This window comes from Neovison vison, chromosome 1 (genome assembly GCF_020171115.1).
Source record: "Neovison vison isolate M4711 chromosome 1, ASM_NN_V1, whole genome shotgun sequence".
In the NCBI taxonomy this organism is placed as follows: Eukaryota; Metazoa; Chordata; class Mammalia; order Carnivora; family Mustelidae; genus Neogale; species Neogale vison.
This window is the reverse complement of record NC_058091.1, coordinates 118,510,305-118,535,714: the sequence shown is the minus strand read 5'-3', so window position 1 is coordinate 118,535,714 and position 25,410 is coordinate 118,510,305. Positions and strand designations below refer to the sequence as shown.

The window sequence follows — 25,410 nt, the reverse complement described above, 5'->3', positions numbered from 1 at the left end:
CCCCCCGCGCTTAGAAGGAAATCCCAAGCTCTCTGTGGGTCCTGCTGTCTTGCTGACCTCAAGCTCTGACCAACCCCTCACTTCCCTCCTGAAATGGCCCCTGAGCATCCGCGCGTCTCTGGCCTCAGGGCCTTTGCACTTGCAGAGCCCTCTGCCTAGCTGGCTCTTCCCCACATAGACGCAAAGCATTCTCTTCCACTCCATCCTCACCTCGGATCAAGGGACACCTGCCAGAGACACTGTCGCTGAATAGCTCATCTCAAGCAGCCCCACCCCACACCCTGTCCCCTTACCAATGGCCCACCTCACCCTAACTTTATATATCATGTGTCTCTATGAGTAAGTGTCTAGCTCAGTCCTTTGACTCTGCTTCACAGGACTGGCAGCCCCGACAGCCCGAGAGCATAGGGGCCAAAGCCCCCAGGCACTGGAGATCAAGATGGCGTTTCACCCCTCCCTGGCCCTGGCTGCAAGGGCCATCTGTCCTTCACCAGACCTGTCCCTCAGGCGCCCACCTGGAGATAAGGAGGACAGTGGGAAGGCCCTCCAGGAAGGGCTGGAGATGTGGAGCCCACAGGAAATGCCCCCTCTCCAAGGGAACCCTGTGCCCCATGGGCTGCAAAGAACCAAGGAGAGACGGGTTTCTCCCTGGTCCCCCTGGGGGACTGCCACGGCCAGGCGGACAGCTCCAGAGCATCAGCTGATGGTGACAGGGGACAGCAAGAAGGAAACACACAGACAGACAGACATGCTAGAACACAGCCCTGCCAGGACCCACAGACTCAGAGTCAGTCCACCCAAATCGAAGGACTAGCACACATGCACGTGTCACACAGATATCTCAGAAAGGCTCACTCATGTGTGTGCGTGCAAACACACACACCCCCCACTCTGGAACAGTCAAAACAGGTAACATCATCATTCACAGTATATCTGGGGAACAGAATAGAGCATTCATAACCCCCCAAAAGTCACTGCCTGGCCCAGGTGCCCATCAAGCAGCTGTAATTCCTAACTGCCCACGAGTGAGGAGGAAAAGTGCCTACATGCTATCCCCCATTCACACCCAGCAGGTAGCAGGATGGGACAGTGGGAGATCCAGCCCCGCAGAAGCAGAGTTCAAGGTGGGCAAGAGATGATGGGCCCGGAAAGGGCCAGACCGGCAGTGGCCATGGGCTCTCAGGGTGGAGGAGGACAGAGGGACTGGTGGAGGAGGACAGAGGACACCAGCTTGGGGCAGCCCAGAGACTGTGTCCTCACCTGCTCTGCTTTCCCTCTGGGCCTGCTCCTGTGGACACCCAGGAGTGGAGGCTGGGGTTGGCAGGCCTGCCCCCTGCCCCAAACACCAGCTGCCCAGTTCACCAGCACTGCTGGGAGGAAGATGTGCTGGCAAGCCTCCCCCACCCCATGCTCCTTTTCCTGGCTGTCCAGATCTTCCAGGAGGCTATAGGGACAGGGTAACCCCATCAAGAAATAGGGCCCTGCCCAGAGACCCTGCAGGTGGGAGGCTTCCTCCCTCGCCCTAAGTCACACCCAAATAGCCATAGTGGAAAGCAGGGGGCAGGAACACTCCCTGTGAGCCAAGCCCCGCTCCAGCCTAGGGAGGAAAGAGCAGTGTCTGTAATTTGTTTTAATAATCCTGCTGAACTGGGAGAAAATTAACAAACGAGAAACCAGCTCGAAATTAATCAAACTTCTCCCTGTCCATCCCCCACCCTCCATCTTAATGAAGGTTATTTATCCAACGAGCAATAAAACATGGAATTAAATTAAACAGGCCTTTTCTTTTGGTCCTCTCTCCCGCCCCAGGGAGGTGGTGTCTCCTGCTTACAGCTCTATAAGCCAGGCCGCCGCCACCTCCGGGAAGACCACGGCTGAGCCGTGATTCCCGAATGCCAATCACAGGGGTTTCCCTAGAAGAAGCCCCTCAATTAGCACACTCCCAGTTTAGGTCTCACTGCCAGCTCTCTGCCAAAAATATGAATGGCAGTTAACTCAACTACCCTCCGGAGATGGGACAAAGGGAGTTTCCTATGGTCGGGTGCAGGACTCACCAGCTTTCCTACAGGGAAGAGAAGGGCCTGGGTGTGGATGGCGTTGGGCATAAGCAAACACCTCCCCGCCAAACACACACAATGAGAACACTCTGATGCCTACAGTTCCAGCTGGAAACACCCTTCTGGTCCCAACCTCTTGGTAGGAAGGCGGTGAAGGGGTGCAGAGCACAAAGGATGAGGAAGGACTTTCCGCGAGGACAGGACTCAGTCTCCCCAGCTCAGGGCACCAAGCACACAGGTCATAGCACGTTACCTCAGACCAAGAACGAGGCCCCATACCCCCCGACTTCCTCTGGTGGCTTGTGGGGCAACTGCCTCCCAGAATTTCTCTTCCTCGCAGACTTTAAATCCACTTCTGCTTCTGCTGGGCCACCTCTTAGAGTCACAGGTCCCTAAATAATTACTCTCAGGGTCCCCACCACCACCACAACTCTCTTCGGTTTCCCTCTGGCTTTGAAAATTGTAAGAGTAATTGCCTGCCATTTAGAGCTTTCACATACTTTCTCCCATTTAAACCTCACATCAACCAGGGGAGGGAGGTATTTGTCACTGATGCTCACTTTGGGGGGAGTGGGGAACGCTGGGGCTCAGAGAGGTTGGTGGGGCAAGGCCCGGGTGGGTGGGGGCGGGGGGTGTGCCCGGGGACCAGGGGGGCTGGGCGGGGCACAGGGCGGGGTTCTTCAGAATCCTCAGGCCCCTGGGAAGCCTCTCGGGAGGGGGGCTTTCTGTGGAGGACTGGAGGTTGACTGCCCCCCTGGGTGGAGGAGAGGAGAGGAAAGAGGGGAGGCAAAAATGGAAGAGAGAGGGATGGAGAAGGTTGAAGAGTCATTACCAAGAAACTCCTCCCTGTCAGCTGCCCCTGACAATGCAGCAAATCCAGTCTACACAGGACAGCCAGTGAGCACCTTTTAAAGCATTTATCTGATCCCATCACTCTAGGCTTCAAATCCTCCAAAGGCCGCCCACAACAACGGGAGGGGATAGCCTAACTCTGTCCTGGGACCCAGAAGTTCTTGGGGATCCACCCCTGCCAACCCCTTTCCCTCCTGTCTGGACAGCGTGCTGGTTGTTCCTCAGATAAATAAGTGTTCCTGCCTCCGAGCCCTTGCACTGGCTGTGCCCTCCACCCAAACACCATCCAGCCACCTCCCCCCTTCCTTACTTGCCCTGGTCTATATTCAAACACCCTGCCCTGAGCACCCTGTTTAAAAGAGCCCTTCCAGGGTGTCTGGATGTCTCAGTCATTAAGTGTGCCTTCAGCTTAGGTCATGATCCCAGGGTCCTGGGATCGAGTCCCACGTCAGGCTCCATACTCAGCGGGAAGCCTGCTTCTCCCCGCTGCTTGTGTTCCCTCTCTCACTGACTCACTCTCTGCCAAACAAATAAATCTTCAAAAATATAAAATAAAATAAAGTAAAAGACCCTTTCCCCTCCTCATCTCTCTCAAAACCCCTGACCCTATGCAATGTTCCCCCACAGTGCTTGTCAGCACCTGAATTATTGCTTATCTTGTTTACTATTTTTCTTCCCCTCTAGAAGGTAAGCTCCATGTGGGCAAGGACTGTATGTATGTGTTTTCCTTCACCGAGGTATTCCTAACTGAACCCCTAGCATGACTGGTGAATGAATGAAAGAATGAAGGCCCAAGGCCCCCATTCAGGCCTCCATCACCTCTAGTCGGAACTCTTCCACTGGCCTCCCGAGCCCTCTCTCAGACTCAGGCCTCAGCCTCCAACCAACCCTCCACTCCACATCCAAAGGAATATTTCTAACCCCCAAATCTGACCAGGGTACTGTTCTATAGGCCTAAGTCCCCAATCTACCCCAGCCCCCCTCTCCACTTACCCACCACCCAACTCCCACACCCCAATGCCAGAAACCTTACTGCATCCAACCAGACATACCTGAAGTTCCAGCTACCCCCTGCCCTTCAGAACACTGTTATGACTCCCTCTCTACCTGCAGGACACTAACCACCTCCTCCAGGCAGTCCCCCCACCCCATGCACACTCTGTCAGAAGCAACTTCCACCTCCTCTGAGGCCTCATAGGATCTCACCTGCCCCTCCACCACAGCCCTCCCACACCCCAACTTGAGCTATGACAAATCACATGGATGTCACCCCTCCCCATCCAGGAAGGACCCAGATTTATTCACTCTGGCAATCTCTCCCATCCCTACCACCTGCTCCGGTATCTTGTACAAACTTGGAACTCCATAAATATTTGCTGAATCAAATGGAACCCGTTCAAAGGCAGTCCAGGGAGAGTGCCCATTAAGAGGGGCCTTTCCTCCAGTTTGCTGGCATTTCAGGCTGGTCTGAGGACAAACGGACCTTTAAGTGCCACTTAATTGCAGCACATGGGAGCATCTGGCCCCACATTCCACTAACCTCTCCTTGGGGGATGCCTGGGAGAAAACCGATTCACCAAGGCTGAGAGGTGGCCAGGGCCCCGTGAAAATGGCAATGCACTGCCTCTGGCACAGCCCATAATAGCAGCTCCTGGCTCACCCGGCAGCCTGCGTGTATGAGCACAAATGTGGCCACCCCCATGGGTGAGGACAGCAGGCACAACACAGCCACTGCTGAATTATTTATCTCATACATTGTTAGCGCAGTAGAGAGAGCAACCGTTGTCTCCAGGCTTCAATTAAAATATCAAGGCACCCGCACCGTCTGCCCGGCCACATGCCCAGCTCCCACCAAAACTGGCAGGATAGCAACCCCTGGGAAGCTGTAAGCACCCCCAAGACCAACAGGGCTGCCCTACCTTGCCTCCCCACAGCCAAGTCCTGTTTCAGGACCGCGGACAGTGCCCCCTCGGCAGGGGCGCCGAACTTAACCCACGGGCTGTCCCTGAGACACGTGGCAAAACCTTCAGCGCTCAGAAAAACCATTTAGTAAATCAGTGACCTAAAAGAGCCTTCCCAGCTTCCCAAAGCAGCCCTGGGACAAGCCGGGCTGAGTTTGAGCCTTACTCTGCTCTTCTACCAACCCCAGCACTCTCTGAAACCCTTTGTAGCCCGTGGCTGGAAGGCAGGAGTTCAAGGCGCACCCCCACCTCTTCTCCACCCCCCACGAAGAACTCTGGGCACATCACACCACCTCCCTGGGCTCTGCCTTCCTCATTCGGAAAATGCAAATGACGATGCCCAGGCTGTGATGCCCAGGGAGTGTGACAATCAATGGAGGGACTTGGAAAAGCTAAAGTGAGGTACAAATGTGGGCCATGCTAGCTGAGGGCTTTCATTTCCTAAGAGTGGGTTTCCGCAGCCTTACCACCCATACCCCAACCTGAAAATCCCCGATTCTGGAGCACAGACACCCGACGAAGAAGCTGGCAACTCCTTCAGGAGCTGGCTGGGTCACAAGCTAACTAGGTCACCCACGAGATTTAATTCAACAACCCCCGGACTGGAATATGAGGCCGAGTGAAATCAAAGTGGGCGAGCTGAAAAAGAGCAAGAAATTGCAAACACATGCCGCCAAGAACAGTGGAATGAGCGCAGGCTTCGGGGACAGGCGCTGCTACAGGCCTCCGCCGTTTCCTGGACAAGCCCATGTCCTCACCTGTAGGAGCTCCCAGCTGGTCACTTACATTCGGTAACCTTTGTGAAGCTCTGACTCGGGGCCAGGTACATAAATTCAACCGCTGGTGTTAGTAAGCACCTACTACATTCCCGACCAGGAGGGAGAGTGCTGAGGAAGACAGAGATGGCCCTGACTTGTAGAGCTGACATCCAAATGACTAGTTTTGCCATCCATCAAGGTGATGGGAGATCAAGGTTACAGCATTTCAGATGGGCCTTGAAGTACAGGTGGAATTTCCAAAGCAAAAAAAAAAAAAAAAAAAGTGGCAAGAAGGCATAATCCTTTCAGGGAAATGTATGGCGGTGCCTTCTTTTTTTTTTTTTTTTTTTAAGATTTTATTTATTTGAGAAAGAATGAGAGAGAGAGAGCATGAGCAGGGAAAGGGAGAGGAAGAAGCTGGTGCCCCACTAAGCAGGAAGTCCGATGCAGGACTCGATCCCAGGACCCTGGGATCATAACCTGAGTTGAGGGCAGATGCTTAACTGATTGAGCCACCCAGGGGCCTCTGGGCAGTGTCTTCTTAAGCTCATAATTCATGTAGCAATTCTGTGTGTGTGCACGTTCATACATGTGTGGGAAATGAGTGCTTATGTCCACTAAAACACATGCATACAAATAGCAGAGTAGCTTTATTCATAATAGCCAATCACTGGATTCAGCCCAGACGTCCAGCAGAAGCAGAATGGGTAAAAAAAATTAAAAATGAGGCAAACATTCACACCATGGGATAGTACGGAGCAAAGAAGAACACCAACCACACGGAAGAATCTCCCAGACAATGTGAGTAAAGACTTACTGTGTGATTCTGTTTCTACGAAGCTCAAAGCCAGATGCAAATAATTTATGCTGTTAGAAGTCGGGCTAGTGATTAGCCTTGGGGAAGGAAGGCTATTGACTAGGAGAGGCTCGAGGGAACATTCTAGGAACATCTGAAGATGTTCTCTGCCTTGATGTTCATGCAGGTATATGCATTTATAAAAGCCCATCAGGTGGTACTTTCTTACATATAAGTTAGACTTCATTTTTTTTTAATTTAGAAGAAAGACAAAGTGGCCAGAGCATTCTTAGGGACCAAGGGAACAGCAGAAGCAGAAGCCAGCAGATCGGACCTTGGGAGGTTTAGGGAGCAATTCGGGGGAACCGGAGCAGAATTCCCAGGGGCCTGAGGAAGGACTGGGGTGGAGGGTGGCCGGATGGGCCGAGGAGGCAAAGCCAATCTGGGCCCTCAGAGGCCTCTACCTCCTTCTTCAGGCATCGCCTGTCACGCGTCCCACCTGTCCACGCAAACCGTGAGGTCATTTCCCCTCCCTGCCAACCTGGCCCCCTGCCCACCTGCTCCTCAACCATCACTCTGGATTGGAAGCACTGAGCTTCATTTCTGGGGCTTTGGGGACCTTTCATCCTGAGCAGAAATAAAGTGGGAGCCACAACCTCTCAGCCCCATGCCTGTAGTTGAGCTGAGGATGTTTCTCCGGGCCTCCCTGTCCCACGCCCACGGCAACACTGAGGACACCTGGCTCTCCTCCCACGCTCCACCTGCCGTGTCCGCCTTCCCATCCGCCCTCTCAGGGAGCTCACCTTGAGCACCTGTCTCTCCCAGGATAACTGGTCCAATTAGGTAGGACCCTCCCACCTCCTGCTTCCCACCACCCAGCACCCAAGCCTTCACAGTCCCATCGCCTCATGGAGAGAGAGCCCACTGGAAAAGCACAGACATGGCCCGGGGAGCAGCCCGGAACCCAACGCCCCGCCAGCCACCAATGAGACGTGGCACATAAAACATGATAGGATCCCCCGATGGGGCATTACGTAGCCATTACACACCATGTTTCAAAGACTACTTAAGGATAGTGGGAAATGTTCCCAGCTGTAGTCGGGTGGACAAGAGCCGACAACAGAACCACAGAGATGTTATGGTCGTGACTTCATAAATTATACACAAGAAAGGCTAGAAGGAAACACACAAACGTTTCAAGTTTGTCACTCTGGATGGGGGGATGAGTGGGCAATTTTCATTTGCTCCTTTATGCTCTGCTGTTTTCTTCCAAATCTGCAATGGACGTGTTGGCTTTTAGAACAGCACCAACAGGAAGGACTCAGGGGCCATTGGGTCACAATCACACATAGGGACCTGGGGCTGGCTGTCCTGTGCTCCAAGGGGACGAGGGAAGACTGACACAATGTCAACCCACAAACCTCTTTCAGCACCAGCTGCCTCCGTGCAGCTCCTGCACTAAGAGCGGGTGGCCTCAGAGGACCTGCCCATGACATTCAGGAGTGTGCAGGGGGCAAGCGTGGGGCTGGGAATGCAGGACCACGGTCCTAAGCCCAGCTCTGATTCTGACTAGCTAGGCCCCCCCCAACACAGGGGCCTCAGTTTTTTCGTGTTGGGTAGGACAGCTGTCCTGACCACTTCGTAGGCCCATCGGTCATGTGGAATGACCCAGAAGTGTGAAAGATCGCACACTGTCAGTGGTCGCAAGTGACTCCTGTCTCCCTGGTTCCCATTTTCCTCCGGGACCCAAGGCCCTACACACAGTTTCTGAGAAATGCTTGGAAGCTGCCAACAGTAGGTGCCTGAAAGTTCCCAAAATCGTGGGTCATAGTCGTGTGCTAAATCTCAAGTGGTCCAGAAGACGTATGTATTTTTAATTAAACTGGAAACCCAACCAAAGCTAAGGAAGAAGCCACTTCATCCTTCAACATTGCCAAAGACCACTGTACAAACTGGAGCAAAACCCGCTTGCCTGATCAATCAAGAAATAGGGAAAATTTCATTGTCAAAGCAAGGACCTGTCACAGTTCCGGCCAGCTCTGTGTCTGATTTCTTTTAGGAACAGAAATTTTCTTTTTTCACATTGACATCATTCTGTTAAAATTATTTTTCAACTCGAGGGGCACCTGGATGGCTCAGTGAGTTAAGCCCCTTCCTTCAGCTCAGGTCATGATCTCAGGATCCTGGGATGGAGCCCCACATCAGGCTCTCTGCTCGGCGGGGAGCCTGCCTCTCCCTCTCACTCTGCCTGCCTCTCTGCCTGCTTATGCTCTCTTTCTGTCAAATAAATAAATAAAATCTTTAAAAAATAAATATTTTTCAACTTGGGACATCTGGGTGGCTTGGTCTGTTAAGCAATTGCCTTGGGCTCAGGTCATACATAATCCCAGAGTCCTGGAATGGAGTCCCATATCAGGCTTTCTGCTCCACGGGGAGTCTGCTTCTCCCTCTGCCTGTCGCTCCCCCCGCTTGTGTACTCACTCTTTCTCTCTCTGTGTCAAATACATAAGATATAACACATAAGATAAAATCTTTAAAAAATAGATTTTTCGACTCATCCCTCTAGCTTCTGTGAGGACCCACAGAAGGATTTGGTGACACAGTCCCTAACCTCAGGGTCTCTCTCAGCAGGAAGCCTACAGGGAAGGAAACCCCAGGGGCCAGCAGGGACTAAGGGGAGTTGGAGCCCATCCAGGTGAGGACTGGTGTGGGCGGGAAGGGTCCCAGGGGAGGAGGAGGTTTGAAGCTAGATGAAGAATGGGGAAGAATAAAGAGGGTTTTCAGTAAGGGAAGCCACATCTCTTTCAAAGAGAGTTTGGTGAATTATGCAAAATTAATATAATAAATATGTACAATGTGCTCCAGGTGACAAGGCTTTCCTTGCATCTCACTGTGTACCTTGGGGTGGGAGAAAGAAGACAGCAGATTCCTTGATGCTTCAGAGGAAGTATTACCTGGAAAATTTACATAGAAATCAAGAACTGTTTCAAGCTCCCTGGAAAGGAGAGTTTTGAGGCCCTCCAGGAAGAAGGGGGGATAGCTCCTGCCTCGCCACCCTCAGGAAGTTCTTCAGTGAAACTGGGTCTGGATGCACTGTGCAGATGGGAGCCCAGAGAGTCTGAGTGATTTTGTCAAGGGCCCAAGGCTGGTTAGAACAGAAGGCGGGCCCTCCCAGCAGAGAGAAGCATCTAAACCAAGGTGTAGATGGAGAGATGAGAAGAACAGCGGGCCTGGGCTAGGAGCTCTCCTTGAGGAACCAGCGAAGCAAAGGACCAGCCGAGCCGATCTCCAGCCCTGAGCCACTGCGGGACCCAAGAAGTCACCACCCCTCCAAGCTGCACCTGTTACAGGGATACACACGGCAGCCGTGGAGTCCAAATGCAGCAGAGTATGGGCACGAAAGCGGTTTTGCTAGGAGTCACCGCACCTGAATGATGGGGGGTAGGGCAATGGGTGGGCAGAGAGTGGAGCCAGGCCAGAGATGGTCACCCCCACCCCCAACCAGTTCTTAGCACCTTCCCAGAGCATGTGTGGGATGGAGGCCCAGGGGCCCAGGGCCTCCTGCTCCTGCACAGAGACCTGGAGCAGGCCCTCTCCCCACCCCCTAAGCACACACACATTCACTGTTACGGGGGACCCACTCACTCCTCTGGACAGTTCCTGAGCTAAGGACTGGGATCCCTGCGCCCCATGATCTATTACACAAGGCCTTACAGAGGCCAAGTTCAGCATCAGCCTCAGGGCCTCTTCCTGGTGGTGGAGACCCAGCCCAGACAAGGGAGTCCAGGCCTCTTCCCTGGCTGGCGGGAGGCCAAGAGATTACAACTATACTGGCCCTTGGACCCAGCGCTCTGTAGGAATTCACTCTACACAGACGTGCAAAGGGGTCAATACACCCAAAGGCAGCGGTGCCTGCTCTGTTCCCAGACAAGCAAGGCCGGGAACTACCTCGTGTCCCTCACGAGAGCAGAAGTAGGAAGGACTGTGTGGCCGTGCAGAGGACAAGCTCCTTACTCGCCGCTAAACAATCCCCAAGTTCACCAAGCAGGTGCTGCGGTCGTGTGAAAACGGGGGAGAACGTAGGTGCACACGCATTCCCCTGATACACTTGTAAATGGTGTCCCCCACTGTGCAACACAACAGCCCTGAGTCCAGACCCAAGCCCTCTTTGGAAGGAAGCAGTGGCTGCCTCCGTGGTGGGGCTGGGGTTCGTCCTTTGGTACCTTTAAATGCCCATGGGAATGTATTATGTGCTTCAAAAACAATACTCTAGGGGCGCTGGGTGGCCAGTGTCTGCCTTCAGCTCAGGTCATGATCCCAGGGTCCTGGGCTCGAACCCCGCATCTGGCTCCCTGCTTGGCAGGAAGCCTGCTTCTCCCTCGTCCTCTGCTGCTCACCTGCTTGTATTCCCTCTCTCACTGTGTCTCTGTCAAATAAATAAATAAAATCTTTAAAAATAATAATAATAATATTACTCTAATATTATAGGCTCCAGAGCCCCTGGATAAAGGGCACATTCAGGAGAAAGAGAAGCATCTTTAAAGGAGACCCCCTCCACATACAAACCCTCTGTCTGCTTCCCACCTCTTCCCTTCCACACACCCCTTCCTCCCCCTCCTGCCCCTCCCCACTTCTCAAAATGCTTGAGAAGCCAGGACTCAAGGCCAGGAGGGCCCAGCACAGAGGCTGGGGGCTCCCTGGCCTGATGCTGGAGGTGAGAGGAGGGGTCCTGGTCCAGGCTGACTGGCCCGGCCTAGGTGGCATGAGGGAGGGCAGGCAGGGGAGGGGGCTATTCTCCCTTTACTGAGGCTTGTTGTACTTTCCTAATTGATTTTGTGTCTGTGTCCCCAGGATACTTAGGACCATCTTAGAAACCACTTAAGCAATTTAAAATAATCAAAGTACTTAGAAGGCACTTAACATTTCCTCACACTTCAGCCTTCCCATAAACCCCCTTCCAGCTGCAGCCTGAGGCCTCAGTCAGGAGCAACCACGGCCAGGAGGTCGGCACCTGTGTCAGGCCCAGGGCTCTACAGTGTCACCCCAAGACTCGGTGGTGCCCGAAGCGAGGCAGCCAACCCCCACACAAGCACCAGGCTCTCTCTCTCACACCAGGCCTTCGGGCTCCTGGGTCCCTCTGCCTGGAAGGCCTTCCCCTGCTGGCCAGCACACCCCCCACCCAGCTCACTGTATCCTGGCCATCCTGTCCTCCTCCAGGAAGCCTTCCCTGACATGTCCTACCAGGCTGGTGAAGGGCACCTCATTTACCTCCTGAAAGCCCTCATCTCACTGTCATGAAATCACTGATCACCTGACTCCTGAAGTCAGAGGCCTTGACCCATATGCCAGGTTTTTAAAGCCTGCTCTGCATGTTTGTTGAGTGAAACAGTGAATCCAAGCCTGACTTCACAGACGGAATCAAGAAGGTATGACCCTTCCCTGGAGGACACAAGGGCCTAGTCAGGCTGTGGCAACCCTAGGCACATCACAGTCCTCAAAAGCATCAAGCTGACCCCAGCAGAGACAAGGGCAAACCCTGACTGAGTCCCCACCATTTATCATTACCCCATTCTATAAAGGAGACCACCCAGGCTCAAAGAGTTCCAGCAACTCACCCAAAGTTGCACAGCGAGTAAGGGGGAGACCCAAGCGAGACACCTCCAAATGCAGGTCCACAAAGCCCCCAGGAGCTTGGTGAAATAGGTCTTCCCACCCTGAGAGTCCCCTTAGCAAGGCAATGTAGACCCAGGCATCTAGTGAAAACTTGTGTTTTAACAAGCCCCAGGAGGTTCCAATGGGGAGGCAGGTTTGGAAACCAGCACCCTTGCATACAATGTAGACAGCGGCCCGCCTGGCAGCCTCTGGGAAAGTTCAGGAGGCGCATTCCCCTGAGAGTCTGCAATTCCGCTCCTGGGTGTGACCCACAAGAAACTCTCCCAAGAGCACAAAGTCACGCTGGCAAGGACAGTGGTGCGGCACCATGGCTGAAACCAGGAAGATCATCAGGGAACTTACCACATGACCACAGCAGATGAACAAGTAAATGCACGGGGCACTGTTGCAGCATGGAACTACATGGCCAAGAGAAGGAACCAGGCCACTAAGGAGCAACATGATACCGCGCAAACACAGCAAGCCACAGGACATACAAGACGATCCCATTTTCAGAGGGTGTCAAATATGCAAAACAAAACTACTTTAAGTGCACAGTCACTAAAAGACTTAGAAACAATCCACACAGGGGGCACATGGGGTGTTCAGTAGGCTAAGCACCTGCCCACCTTGGGCTCAGGTCATGATCCCAGGTTCCTAGGACGGAGCCCCAGCATCAGGCTCCTTGCTCGGAGGGGAGCCTGCTTCTCCCTCTGCAGGCCGCTCCTCCTCCTTGCGCTCTCTGACAAATAAATAAAATCTTAAAAAATAATAAATAAATAAATGAGAAATAATCCATGCAGGACAGGGCAGTGTTGATGCTATTAGGGCAAAACATCATTTGCCCAAGCCAGGTGGTAGACACAGGGAAATTTATTAGGCTCTATAATTCTCCATATGCTTGAAATTTGGGGGTAATACAATTCATGAAGCCTCGTGAGAGAGGCAACCTCTTTCCTCTCAGGCCCACGTGGGAGATGCCACTCATGGGAGATAAAAGGCTCCTTTGTGAAACCTGCGGTGCACTTCACTTCCCCCACCTCCTCTCAGAACAGGCCTGATCCTGGAAGCCACGCCCCTCACACCCACGGGGGGGGGGGGGGCGGGGCGGGGCCCAGTCCTCACCCTCAAGCGTCTCCCCTAAGTGGGGGGAGGAGTGCCTTCCACCCAAATTCCTTCCTAAAGGTCCAGCCTTCCCCTCTCCGTGCTGCTCTGGTGCGGAGGGAGGAGTGGGGCGGCGGTGTTGCCCCAAGCTGATCTCCTGACAGTTCTCAGGACTTGAAATCAGAGGGCAGGAGGCAGCTACATTGAACACAAACACCCACCATTCTGACCCTGACCGAGGTTAATGCTGCAGGGCCTATCGGAGAAACCACAGCCCCCTGGGGGGGGGGGTGGAGAGATATTGGAGAATGAGGTAAGTGCTGTCTCTCTACCCCGCAGCCCTGGCCAGAGACACCAGAGGACCATTAGGGCCCCTCGATGCTCCTGCCCAGCGTGGGGGTGGGGCTCAGCGGGCTCCTCCAGTGTATTTCAGTCATAAGGAGTTTTAAATTCCTCCTAGGCCCCTAGGGATGGCTGGAGAGCAGGCAGAGGGCCTGGTCCCACCTTCACTGCACCTTCACATCCTGCCTCTTGCATCATCCAGGGACACCTCTCAGTGGACCCCAGGAAAAACTAAAGCCTGGGGAGGACACAGTGGCGGGGCGAGGGGGGGGTGGGAGAGCAGTGGCAGGAATGAAAGATGAGGGACAGGGAGAAGAATCCAGCCTCCCTCTCATGCATGAGCACACTTCCCCACAGTCACTGTTTCCCGAGCGCCTACTGCACACTAGACACTGTGCTAGTCACTTTGCCTTATCTCATTTCAAGCTCACAACTGTCCTCCCCATTTTAAAGATCTGGAAATGGGCTCAGAGAGGTTACGGGACCTGCCCAAGGTCCCAAGCCAGGAGTGGCAAAGCCAAGATTTGCCTCTTTTGTTTTTTGGCTTTTCTTTTTTTTTTTTTTTTAAGATTTTATTCATTTGAGAGAGAGAGAGAGAGAGAGAGAGAACGAACAGGGGTGAGGGGCAAAGAGAGAGAGGGAGAGGGAGAAGCAGACTCCCCACCGAGCAGGGAGCCTGATGCAGGGTTCGATCCCAGGACCGGAGCTGAAGGCAGACACTTAACCAACTGAGCCACCCAGTGTCCCACAATTTGCCGTTTTTGAAACAGCATCACATCCCTGCAACTACTCGACCTTCCCACCACCCCGGGGCCATGTACAGAGCCGGCCCACAGTCACCCTACAGACAAGGAGAGCAGAGCCCAGAGCAGCAGCTGCCCACAGCCAGGCCCCATTTTCAATCAAGGGCAAATTTCTGGAGCTATGTTGAGGTGGGGAGACAATCTGAGTCAGGAAGGGGGGCCTGGAGGGGTCGGGTGCCCACCAGGGTGCGCTCAGTCCTGAGACCCTGATAGCCATAAAAAAGGGGTGAGGCAGGCAGGCGGCCAGAATGGCCGTGAGGCTAGGGCACACTGTCCAGGGCCAGGTGAGCTTGGGGGCCACTCCTACCTCTTGGCCTTAACCATGGATGAGGCCCCCACATGATACAGAGAGAGGCCCAGGCAGAGCCAGAGAAGGCATAGGGGCCAGGAAGGAGAGCGATGTGGGGAGAGTAGGAGAGGGAAGCAGAGAAAGCCACAGAATCCCACAGAATGAGGCAGGGGCTGGGGACCTGGGATGGTCCCGCTTCCCTGCTCCCAGCACAGCTCCAGGGGACCACGCTCCCCCGCAGCCCCAGAGCCCAGAGGCTGGAGCCTGCATCTCATCACCTCACCCCAGCCAGGGGCCCCTGAGCCAAGTGGCAAGCGTAAAGGTCAATTGGAATATGAAGCAGAATTTGCCTTCTTCTCATTTCCAGCATGTCTGGGTCATAAAAGTGCTAGTTTAATAAATTGGGAGGAAACCGAAAAAGCACACAGCTCATTCAGGGTTCGGCAGGGGGAGGTACGAAGAGTGTAACCCCTTAGACAGCGTGGGCCCCACCCCTGCTTCAGGTGCAGCTCCCTCACTGGTTCCACGCCCGGTCCCAAGGCTGACACACAGGGCCTGGCACTGGGGGGAAGGGGAAGACCATGAAGGGTCCAGCCCGATCCTGCCCTTGACAAGCCCACAGACTTCAGGGAGACCCACAAGAGCCACACAAAGGACCCCATGGGCCCCAGGATCACCTTCGCCCTTGAAGGCTCAGGAAAGTCTTAGATTTGAGTCAGAGTTTGAAGGAGTCTGACTCTGCCCATCAAACATGGAAAGGGGATTCCAGGAGGAGCTCACACCCAGGAAAATCCCCGAGGCAGGTTTTGGGAAGCACAGCACAGGCTCAGAGAACAGGCAGGGTGGAGGGAGTACCCTGGAGAGACAACCAGAAAGGCCACGGGGGCCGTGACAATCTGGTGGTGACCCAACCACAGGGGAGGAAGCTCAGCGCTCCTTCTGCAGGAGAGGAGTGGAGTCAGCCCGCCTGATTCAATGCCCTCATTCCACCCAAGGTCACACAGTGAGTTGGCAGCAGAACCAGACCCAGAACGCATGTCCCTGACCAATGGGAGGCCTCAGTGGTAAGAGGACCCACAGCCCTCCCTGGAGTGGGAAGTCAAAGATCACCCCAGCACCCCCCACCTCACAGTGAGGGTCAGAAGAGCCCCAGGACCGTCTCACTGCGGACACTCAGGTACACTCACCAGTTTGCCCTTTTTGAAACAGCAACCCCTTTTTGAAACCCCTGCCAGAAGCCAGCAATCCGCCCCTCGGCAGAGCCCAGCTCCCCAGCCTACATGGCTCAGACCATGCCCTGCCGCCAACCCCCTCTTGGAAGCTCTGTCAGTAAATGAGGACGAACACTCCTGAGCCCTACTGAGCCCCCACCACAGCACCAGCTCCTCACTGCATTACCCCACATCCTGGCCCTGAAGTTACATGCAATTCTGCCCATTTCACAGATGAGATGAGCCAGGTCCAGAGAGGTGGAGTGACCTGGGGCCAAGATCTGACCTACCTATGGTGTGGCTGCCTCCAAGGCCAGGGAGCGCTCCAGGCTGCCAGCCACAACCAGGCATGCAGCTGCCACCTACAGTCTACCCGTTCCGTGCTACCCCAAGCACTTGCCATGCATTCATGCCATCTTCCCAGTGCCCCGTGATGTGGGTTTCTGGCACTTCGCAGACAAGGAAACTGAGGCACAGAGTGGTGCCCCCAGGTGATAAATGGCAGAGCAGGGGTTTGAAACCAGACCATCTGGCCCCAGAGCCCATGCCTTCACCACTGCACCCTACTGCCTCCTGGGGCTCCCTTTCTGGCTGGCCCTGCCTTGCTCCTGTCTCCAGCTCTCCTTCCTCAGGCCTGGGTAGGGGGTGGGATGGAAAAGGGACAGTGGGGACATGGGTGGGAGGAAGTCAGCAGGCTCCACCCTGATAGGTCCTTCCCCATCGATTCTGTGGCTCTACAGTACCATGCAGCGACCACTTGCCTATTTTACAGGTAGGGAAACTGAGGTCCTAAGAGACCCAGTGATTGCCCAAGGTCATCAGATTCCTGCTGACCCCCCTCCCACAACACGTTTTGCAGTAATAAGGATCAGGATGTGGGTTTTGGAATCCCCTTGGTCACCCTCTCCCTGTTCCCAGGGCTGTCTTGGTCCTCTCTCTTGAGTTCCTAGAACAATAACCAGGGAAAGTCCTGCCCCAGGGCCTTTGTACTTGCTATTCCTTCTACCTAGAACACTCTTCCTCCAGATATCCACAGAGCAATTCCCCCTTACTCTATTTGAGCTTATGCACAAACGTCCCCTCTTCAGGAAAGCCACCCTCAACCACCCCATCTAAATTAGCCCCCCTCTCCCTCACCTCTCTAGTGACTTCGTTCTGCAAGGAACTGCCTCTCCCCACGAGATATTTATATGTTTTACCTGTTCACTGCCTGCCTTCCCGCTCAAACACAGAAGCCCACTATTTTGTGTCCAGCTTTATAAAGATGCTTGGAGTGGTAATTCTTCACCTGGGCTGCGTGGGTATCACCTGGGGACCCGAAGCCCCATCTCAGACCAATTGTCTGAATTCCAGGGATGGGGTGCAGGTCCTAGGATTTTTTTTAAAACTCCCCAGGTGATTCCAGTGTCTGGCCAGATGGAGAAAACTGAGAGTTTTCTCAGTTTTCTTGAATGAGAGTGAGTGAATTAATTTTTACAGATGAAAAAGCCAAGGTCCAGGCAGGAGAAAGAGCCAGATGCTAGCAGTCGTGAACTTGAGTCTCCCCAGGTTCAGTCCCACCTCAGCCCCTCTGCAAAGCCCCACACCTCACCCAGGGGCCCCGTCAGCTCCTACCTTGACTCCAGGAGCCCACCAAGCCTCCCTCCCTCGAGCATTTCTAGGAAGTCACCCCAGAGGCCCCATTCCCTCCTTTTAGTTTCACAATAAGGTGCCTCTTTGCCAGTCTAGTCGCCAGAGCCGACTCTTCCACCCCCAAACCTCCCGTATTCAGAGCCAGTCTGCAAGCCCCGGAGTGGGGGGTGGAGGGCACCTGGGAGGCAGCAGGCTGGAGAGGACTGCAGGGTGAGTGGGGTGCCCCCTGGGGAAGCCAGGTGAGTGGGGGAATACTCGGCCAGCTCAGAGCACCTGATCTGATGGCCAGCCGAGCCCCGAGCAGGTGCACATACACAGGATGGGCCTTCAGGTCTCATCAACCCCCTGGGGGCTGAGGAATCAAATTTGCTAACTGTGATAAACAGCGGGGCTTGAGAACCACTAAAGCCACACAGCCTCTCCCCCAGCAACCCTACCCACCAGCCTTCGGCCACCTCTGTCTCTCCGGTATCTGACTGTACGCCGGGGCTACCCCTCTACCACCACAACGTCCAGGTGGCTTGGACAGAGCTCTGAGGGCACAGAGAAAACAGGCAGAGGAGTAGTTGGGGGTTGGGGGGATATAACGGGGCTGCAGCTTCTTCCCGGTGCCACGTGTCCCCCGCTGCACCGGCCTCCACTCTCTGTGCAGACTCCAGCCTGACCCTTACGTCTTGAGGTCTCCCTTCCCGGCCTCTCCCCACAGAGGGACACCCAGTGCTTGGGGGCAAGAGGGAGGTGGTAAAAGCAAGGGCTGTGTGCTCCCCACCTGAGGACAACAGGCCCTGACTGTCACGCTCAGCAAGACCCCTGCCCACACCTCTCCACTCCTTCCCCAGCCCTCCAGGGGCCCAGCACCCCACAGGCACAAACATCCATCAGAACACCAGCGTCCCCTAAGCCCCTACTCCTGTCTTTGTACACATCAGCACCTCTGCCAAGTGAATCCCAGTCTGGCGTGAGTAAATGGAGTCTCAGAAAGGCCGCACAGTGAGTATCAGGCCAGGTCTCAAACCCAAGTCTATCAGAACGCCAAGAGATAGGAGTGCAAGCTGGCAACATGGCTCAATTCAGGGCCAAACAGCCTGGATTCGTATTCCAGCTGTGTGACCTGGGGCAAGTTGCTTAGCTTCTCTGAGCCTCTCAGTTCTCCATCTGAACAACGGGGATAACAGCTGTACCTCAGGGTTACTATGAGGATCAAGATGAGCCCTGGCACAGGATATGGGTTATGGAAAAGTTGTGATGACTCCAACTCACACCCCTCCTTGGGAGGGTCCCTCCTTCACCCCCAAATATTTATTGAGGAAGCTCTGTTGGGACAAATCTCTAACAACAGCCGCAAGTGGCACGGGGTTACATACCCTCCAGCAGGGAACAAAGCTTTAGGAATTCTGTAGGTGGGGGAGGAGCTGGAGCTGTTAGGGAGGTGGAAATACACCCAAGGGGCTCTGGGGTCACCAAAGTTGGGGGTGCAGGTGGGCACTGGTGGGCACCGGCTTGACCCAACGGTAAGACTGGCCAGGCTGCACACATCCCCACAACCAGGGACTTACACAGGACTCTGCAAACCATGGCGACCCTGCTGATGTTCCAGAGTTTGGGGGGGACATGGGGACAGGAGATGCCTCACTCTCCATGACTTCATTTGGCTGAGATTCCCGAAAGCCTGCTATGGGCTTGGCACCAACCAGGGGCGCTGTGGGTGCTGCTGAAAATCTAGCGGTGTCGGCTGCTGTCCTCGGCCTCACTGACTCAGTTCCCAGGTGTCAGCTCCACGTTGGTAGAACACATGACTCTCGATCTCGGGGCTGTGAGTTCCAGCCCCACGTTAAGGTTACTTAAAAGTAGAGTTCACTTAAAAAGTAAAATTTCTGGGGGTGCCTGGGTGGCTCAGTGGGTTAAGCCGCTGCCTTCGGCTCAGGTCATGATCTCAGGGTCCTGGGATCAAGTCCTGCATCGGGCTCTCTGCTCAGCAGGGAGCCTGCTTCCTCCTCTCTCTCTCTCTCTGCCTACTTGTGATCTCTCTCTGTCAAATAAATAAATAAAATCTTTAAAAAAAAAAAAAAAGGTAAAATTTCTGGGGCGCCTGGGTGGCTCAGTCAGTTGGGCACCTGCCTGCCTTCAGCTCAGGTCATGATCCCGGGTTTCTGGGGTCGATCCCCGCATCCGGCTCCCTGCTCAGCGAGGAGCCTGCTTCTCCCTCTCCCCCTCCCCCTGCTTGTGCACTCACTCTCACTGTGTCTCTCTCTGTCAAATAAATAAATAAAATCTTTAAAAAATAAAATAAATAGGGGCACCTGGATGGCTCAGTTCGTTAAAGCCTCTGCCTTTGGCTCAGGTCATGATCCCAGGGTCCTGGGATCAAGCCCCACAACAGACTCTCTGCTCATCAGGGAGCCTACTTCCCCTTCTCTCTCTCTGCCTACTCCTCTGTCTACTTGTGATCTCTGTCTGTCAAATAAATAAATTAAATATTTTTAAAAATAAATAAAATCTTTAAAGAAAAAAAAAGAGTAGCCCTAGATAATACCTAAACATGGGCCTGGTGTATACCTACAAAACTTTATTTATGGGTATTGAAATTTGAATCCCACGTGATATTCCTGTGTCGTGACATATGATTCTTTTGATTTTTTTTCTTCAACTACTTCAAATACCAAGGCTATTCTTAGCTTATGGGTCACACAAAAACGGGTGGTGGGCCAGATTTGGCTCTTGAGCTGTAGTTTGCTAACTCCTAGTCTAGAAGTGGGAAGCCAACAGCAAAGAGGAAAACGAGGAAATACAGACAGAAGTACAAACTGTGATGAGTGCCATAAAGGGGAAAATGGGCAAACAAGATAGAATAATTGGGAGAGGTGGAGGCTTCTTGGAAGGGAGTCCATTTAAGCTTAGGTTGGATGAAAAGGATCTAGCCTCATCAAGTCAAGGGAGATTCCATATAGACGGAACAGCAGGTGCAAACGCCCTGCAGTGGGGAAAACAGTGTCATCAAGGAAGATAAGGAAAACCGTATGAGTGTGTAGAGTACATCCAGGAGAGACAAAAGATGTGGTTGGGGTGCCAGGTAGCACAGAGCCTCTGAGACAGGCAGAGGTGTGGAAGTTTGCATTTTAAGCTAAAAGCAATGAAAGGTTTAAATAAAGGTGAGTAGAATTAATCCAGCTTTTAGAAAGATCGCTGTGACCTCTGGGCAAAGGTTTGGCTGTGGAAAGGCCTGTTTGGAAGCAGGAAGAAGAAGAGAAGTTTCCTGCAATGGTCTGGGGGAGAGGCCCCAGGGGTGGAAAGGGTGAGGGGTGCCACATCCAGGGCACATTCTGAAAAAAAAGCCTGTAAGGTTTGTTGACAGTAGAAAAAGGGTGGTCAAAACTGTCGCCAAGTTTTTTGGCCTGGGAGCTGGAAGGAGGAAGGGGTCTTCAAGGGAGAGGGGCTAGCTGTGGGAGGGCCTAGCTGTGGGAGGGACTCTTTCGAAAGTTCCTCCTGGTTGTGCAGTGAAAACACTTCAAAGACCCAAAGCCACATCCTCAACAGAATATCTCGTGTTATCTAAGCCACAAAGTTTCCCCCGGAGTCCTGGGCCAGGCACTGAGGAGCAGAACGAGCCAAGCACCAGAAAGGCTGCTTTTTCCAAAAGCAAGCCACAAACCTTTATAGCTCTCACAGCTCCACATGGGTCAAGAGCATCACCAGGCTGGTGGGGGCGGGATGCACGGAAGGGGTAACATGGCTCACCAGCACCCCTGGCCGGGCCACTCCTCTAGGAAACTGGGGCACCTGCTCATCTCCACCCTCCCCCTTCCCCCCCTCTCACTGGTGTCCCCTCCGCCCCCTTCTCCTGCCTGCCTGCTCCTGCCCTCCCTCCACTGCCCTTCCTCCCATGCCCCACTGTGTGACAGCAAGACATAGCTCCGTATCTAAAAGTTAGGTTGGCTGCTCGGTCTGCAGGAGGACACGAGAGGCCCAGCAGATGGTGGGGCCGCTCCAGGATCAGTCTCAAAGGTCACCGTCTGTCACTGCCCACCCGCTCCAGCCTCTTCCACATCAGTGGAGTGTCTCATGCTGATCTCAGGCCCGGCGACAAGCTGTGCAGTAACATTTCCTGCGGGCTGACTGTGTGCCAGGCACGGTGCTAGTTCCCGCTGTGGACATTAACTCTTAATTCTCTCCCCTGGCCTACGAGACCATTCCCATCCCCATTTTACACATGAGGAAACAGAGGCACAATCAGGAGAAACCATAAGCCGAGGTGGCAAAGACTATCTGGTCCCAGCATCCAGATTCTTAACCACCATGCTGGATAGACACCCCCCTTTCTTCAAGTCTCAGCTTTTCTGTCTGTTGCAAGAGAATGAGGGACTCAATGCAGTGATTTCTGGATTGTTCTAGCTCTTACAAGTCTGAAATTTGAAAACTGCTTCCTTCCAAGGCACTTGATATACTCTTTCTCCCCCCAACAAAGGCTGCTCTCAGGAAAAGATCTTATTGGTTCATTCACACTATGGTGTAAATGACCTATAGGGTGAACGGAAGTGAGGGAACTCTGGTGGAGAGAAGATTTAAACCCAGACAGAACCTGGGCTGTCCCAACATAGCATTGCACCCATCACAGCCTTGGCCTTTAGGATCTCTTCTAAAAGGTATTCTTTCCACCCATGAATATTCCCCATCCTGGGAAGAGAGAGCCAAAATAAGGATGAAGGAAGAGAACAGGAACAGGAAGTAAGGGGTAGAAGCTGTCAAGTCAGACTCACAACTTCCCAGAGTCAGGGCTTCTGGTCCCCATGAATGCCTGGGTCTCACTTCCAATCCAGTTTACTGGACAGGCCTTCCAGAAGGAGTCAGACCTGGGAGCTGGGGACCAGACTTCCAGCCCTGCCCTGTCACTTAATCAGGGCTCTCAGATCCCACATTGGCATGGTGGGGAGCTGGCCCCTCCCAGTGCTGCTAGTTTTGTGTCTTGCTCATACCCTGACCCCAACAGCACCCTGTTAGCTTTCGCCCTGGAGGAAATTTCGTCTAGTGGCCCCAAGCCCAGAGCTCCTCTCAGAACCGCGCCCAGGAAGCTGACCTCTTGGAGGAAGGGGAGCCATAATCAGAGCCTCTGGGGGAAGTTGTCCGCAGGCCCCACTCACTGGCCGTGGCAGAGCCGGGCTGGGGCTGCAGCGGTCCCCTTTGAAGGAGACACCTGACCCAGCAGCTACCCCAGCTGGAGCACCCCTGGCTCACACTCTCCAGCCAGGGGCCCCAGCTCCCAACCCCTCCCACCAAAGTTCAACATTTTTGCCTCTATAAATGGCTTTCAAGTTTCTCACCCAGCCTCTCATTTCTATCAGTTTAATGATTGAAAAGCCGTCTTGTCGCCAGCCTGGAACTTAAATGCTGTTAAAAGGAACCCAGGGAATACGTACCACAGATGACTGCCTCCCTCTGGCTCTCTCTCCCCAACTCCCCTGCCCGGCCCCTCCCTCTCCAGCATGTCCCCCCGCCCCCCATCCCTTCTCTCCTCCCCAGGCCTCAACGTCCCAGGCCCATCTGGCTTTCCGTGCAGACTCTTGACCCTCGGTCCCAACCCACTCAATTCTCTGCAGTCCAAATAGGCACAGATGAAACCAAGGACTCGGCCATGTTCCTAGGTGACCACATGCACAGAGAAAAAGGAACGTCTGGGGACCCCTAGGCTGGTGAGACACCCTCACCCCCCAGAGACCTTTCCCCAGCCAGAGAGGTACTAGCACAGAGGTCACACTGTGACTTCTCACAGGTGACAGGACAACTCTAGTCCCATGTGGTGTCACTGGATGCCTCATCCCAAAATATCCATGTTTCCAAGAACATGCTTCATGCCCTAACACTCACAGATACCCTGCTAGGAGCCTCTACCCCGTGTCACAACACCTCTCCACTCCTCTGAGCCTCCCCACCTCCCTATGAAGTGGGCACTGCCTCTCCCCTGGGAGATGATGGCAGGGGGGCACTCACTGAGACCACAGCCATGAGGACCCCATCAGGCTGTCTTCTGAAACACCCAGAGTCACCAAAAGGGTTTCATAAAAAGCTCCACTAAGGAAACTGCAGCAGCCCTACCTGGAGTCTTGGCCTTCTCCAAGGTTGGGGTCTAGGCCCCACCCAAACAGGCTGACAAGGAGTCTGGGGCTCATCGCCTCTGCTGATGGCCCCAGGTGGCCTCTCCTCTCAGACCTGGGACAGGCGGGCTGGAGCAATGAATGACTCAGCTAGCCCAGGCCACCGCCAGGCCCTGGCCAGGGCAGCTGAGCCCTGCTTCCTCCTCCCTTCTGGGTCTCTACTCCTCGGTCCAAATCAGGGCAGGTGGGAGAACGGGACCAGGCTACCTATTCCCAAACAGGCTAGGAGGAATGACCTCTGGCAGCCCAGCCCCCCTAGGGGTTGTTCCAATTGTCTACGGCAAGGGCAAGGTTTCCTTCAAGCTTTCTATTTTGTCTTAATTTGGCATTCTTCATATTGCATCCATTTGCCTGAAAATTAAAATAGTGTTTCCATCTGGATCATCACATAAAACCTACACTCCAGGAAGAAGGCACATAAGTGAGGACCACAGGGCACATGACTGCCCCCCCCCTGCAAAGTCCCAATCCCCACCCCACACGGTGACAGGACAACTCTAGCCCCCTTTCTTTCCCATCCACCTCCACCCCCCTGCACAACATGGCAGCCTTCTACACCATTCATCTCTGCTTCTACCAAGGCCCCTAGAAATGCCCACCAAATACTGCATATCATGGGACTGGACAAACAGGCTCCAGAAAGGCTGCAGGTGGGAGAGTTCCAGCCGTAATACTTCCCACTCAGAATGGCCTCAGACAGCCCACTGAGCCTCTGAGGAGGGAAGGGGACATCTCCAGAGGTTGAGAACCAGACACCAGGGTGAAGGAGGGACGCAGCGGCTCCCTCAGTGCATTCCTTCCTCCTCCTCCAGCATATTCTCCTCCTCTCTCTCTCTCTCTCTCTCCCCCTCATCCCCCTCCCACCCCTTAAACACACACACGCACACGAGCACATGCACACACAAACACACAGAGCAAACAAGGCAGGCTCCAAGAGAAGAGCGGCTCATAATTATTGGTAAAATGCTTGTAATGTTTTTCTCTCTACCCGGTAGCTTTCGGTTGTTTTAGCAGCTTAGCGAAGCACTTGGCTCCAATTGAATTGCAAATCAGCAGCTCTTGCCCCAGGAAGAGAGGAAGGGAGGTAGCAGGAAGGGGGCAGGGAAGGATTCCAGAAGGAAAGGGAGAAAGGTGTGCAAGAAAGAAGGGCAGAAGGAAGGAAATGAGCAAGGGAAGCTTGGCTCCGTGCGGGGAGCAAGAAGAGAACCAGAGACTGCCTGTCCCTGCCAGGCCCTTTCCCTGTCCTCGTCCATCCTCTGCAGGTGCCATAGCCCAATGCTCCCTCCAAGAAATCAAGACACATTTTATAACTATAATCTTGGGATGGAGTGGGAGGGCCACACTGGGCTTTCTCAACTACTAGAAGAAAAACATATCTTTCTTGGGAATCGCAATTATTTGAAAACAACATCAAAACAAAAGTCTTGCTTTATGTCTCTGGCAATCTCCAACATTTGTATTTCCATTCGGCCTATCTATCTCTTTGACCCTGTTTCCCTTTCTGTCTACCCGTCTTTCCACATATCCATCTGTCTGTCTCTTTTTATATGTCTGTCCACCTATCTCCTCCTCCCTTCTGTTGTTCACCAGCACTTCCTTTTCCTCTCTTGGTTCAGAATTCCCCACAGAGGAGCTGAGTTGATCAAGGTGGCCCAGGCAGCGTTTCAGCACCACGGTCAGCACCATAGAACTGGGTCCCTCCCCAACACCTTCATGTGGCTGAACCTAAGCTCTGACCACAGATTCTCAGATACTGCTCCCAAAGGAGGAAAAAAATCAGTAACTCTTTTCCTCAGAGTCCAGGAGG

At 53.8% G+C, this 25,410-nt stretch overlaps 1 protein-coding gene across 2 annotated transcripts in view; it reads right to left on the bottom strand.

Moving 5' to 3' along the window:
* Positions 1-25,410, bottom strand: part of GRM4 (glutamate metabotropic receptor 4) — a 117,108-nt gene that overhangs the window by 79,700 nt on the left and 11,998 nt on the right. The window lies entirely within an intron of this gene.